The sequence below is a fragment of the Cryptotermes secundus genome, unplaced genomic scaffold (genome assembly GCF_002891405.2).
Source record: "Cryptotermes secundus unplaced genomic scaffold, Csec_1.0 scaffold666, whole genome shotgun sequence".
Taxonomy (NCBI): domain Eukaryota; kingdom Metazoa; phylum Arthropoda; class Insecta; order Blattodea; family Kalotermitidae; genus Cryptotermes; species Cryptotermes secundus.
The window spans coordinates 520,482-522,533 of record NW_019731229.1 but is presented as its reverse complement, the minus strand read 5'-3'; the positions used below and the strand labels follow the sequence as shown (position 1 = coordinate 522,533).

Below are 2,052 nucleotides of genomic sequence, written 5' to 3'. Positions count from 1 at the left end.
GTATCTGGTCTTTATGGAACCTTAGCACTCATTACTGTGTTCACACGTGCCCATCATGACTTTGCATCCTGACACAAACAAACCCAGTCTAAAGCCCCATAATTGTATCTTTAAACAAAATCCATCTTCACAATTGTCTCCCAAGTGGTCTCATCCTTTCAGGTCTTCTGTCAAAATCTTTGTACGCATTTCTCATTCTCACATGTGTGCTATATGACCTACCCATATCACTCTCCTTGAATTGATCCCTCTCCTACATAATATAGCAAACTGTTATAATATGAAGAACCATGTAAACTCCCCATATGGATGATGAAAACTAACATAAGATTGGTATAAAACGTTGACAGATAAAATTTTTCTGCACACACAAGCACAAAACACTTACCATCCTTTCTCTCACAGCAGGGAATATTTCTTCAGCTCTTTGTAGCAGAATTGTTGGCACTGAGAATGCAGAACCTTCCACTGCCTCGAAACTTTTCTTATCACACGTTTTGTGGCTGCAAATGAATTGATTTACTACAATCCTAGTGATGTAGCATCATATTTCTAACAGGCGTACTAGTATCTAGCCGCGAATATTTGCCCAGGTCTGTAAGGAAACATACTAATGATTTTGTATAAAAACTTAGTGATGTGCCTTCTTTTGTTCTCACAGCAGAGACTACAAAGCTTATGGTCTTACTGCACGTTGTGTAGTATTGACAGATTGTTGCTCAGCTTCGAACGTTTCGAAGGCAGCTGGTTCACCTATTCTGAGTGAACCTCTTGCTTCCAAAAAGCCGGTAGCAGGCTACCAGACTGCACGGAGTTACATCCTAGAAACAGCAAACCTACTCTACTGATTTACATCGTGGTGCCGCAAAATAGTATTCGCTATGCATTTGCATACCCTGCATCTCCAACCAGTTCACCACATACCGTAAGCTCTCACCACTTCCTTTGTATGTCGGACTGATTTGTGTAACAGGCAAGAAAATGCATAAACGCGGTAAAAATGTGCATTCTAATAGGAACATGACCCTCAGAAAGGGAGCTGAGAAGTTTATAAGAATCCCAAGTAGAAACTGCAACAGCGGAATATCATGAACCCCTTAAACACGGTAAAAATGTGCATTCTAATAAGAACGTAACCCTCAGAAAGGGAGATGAGAAGTTTAGATGAATCCCAAGTAGAAATTGCAACAGCGGAATAATATCATGAACCTCAGCGTGTTCGCTTCTAACAATTTGTCAAAATATGAGGAAACAGAATTTCTTTAGAATGCCACCCTAAAGAATACCCACAACTTACATACCTATATCAAAAAAGTGAAGTCCGATAATAACACTGCAAGTAACTATGGTACTTCGTGTCTCGGTGCTAATGCTTGCTAATGATGCTAATTATCACATCTCAAGCGTTCTCACTCTCCTAACCGCTCTTAACACGCCATTGGTCACTGTACGCGGGAGCGTGTGGGAGGGAGTATTGTTTAACTACGAAATGTGCAAAACGGTGCGCATAGGTGTACGAAATGAGCCAACGAGGCCAACGAAGCTGTCTTCCGTGTCGTAACCGTCGTAACGATCGGTAACGATGGTGTCATAAGCAGTCATAAGCGTCACAAGGATATTGTGAAGATTGTGAATGGCGGTAGCTTCGTCAGTGACGTCATTGAAGAACCGAGCGTGAAACATTGAAGAACGCTATAACGACTATAACCATCAACGTTTGATCGTAGACCAGACCTGACGATAGTGATATTTGGAACTCAGGCCATGTGCTCAAGCATGGCAAATGTAAGTAGAATCCACCTAAGTAAACTTAACCTGTGGTATCGTAATAAAATGAAATGTAATGTAAACTGGAAGGAGGTATGGAATATAAAGTGTATCTTTGGAAACATGACGTTCTTTCACCGTGGTTTATTGCTCAGCATATTTTTCGATTCCTAAAATGGAGGTCACTTATTATTCTGAAACGGTGGTCTTGCAAACGGACAATGTGTGGTTATATCCCACAATATAGTACTCTTCATCTTACATGATTTCCAACATCTGGAACGT

The 2,052-nt window shown here is 40.8% G+C and overlaps 1 protein-coding gene across 3 annotated transcripts in view; it reads left to right on the top strand.

Annotated features, from left to right (window-relative positions):
* The first annotated feature begins 1,472 nt into the window (after nt 1-1,472).
* Nucleotides 1,473-2,052, top strand: part of LOC111866580 (ERI1 exoribonuclease 3) — a 23,252-nt gene continuing 22,672 nt past the window's right edge. The window contains exon 1 of one of the 3 annotated variants that reach the window (XM_023855663.2): nt 1,473-1,785. The gene's annotated coding sequence lies outside the window, so the exon portion shown is untranslated. The remainder of the gene's footprint in view (nt 1,786-2,052) is intronic. The other 2 variants (XM_023855662.2, XM_023855658.2) reach the window with 2 other exon arrangements.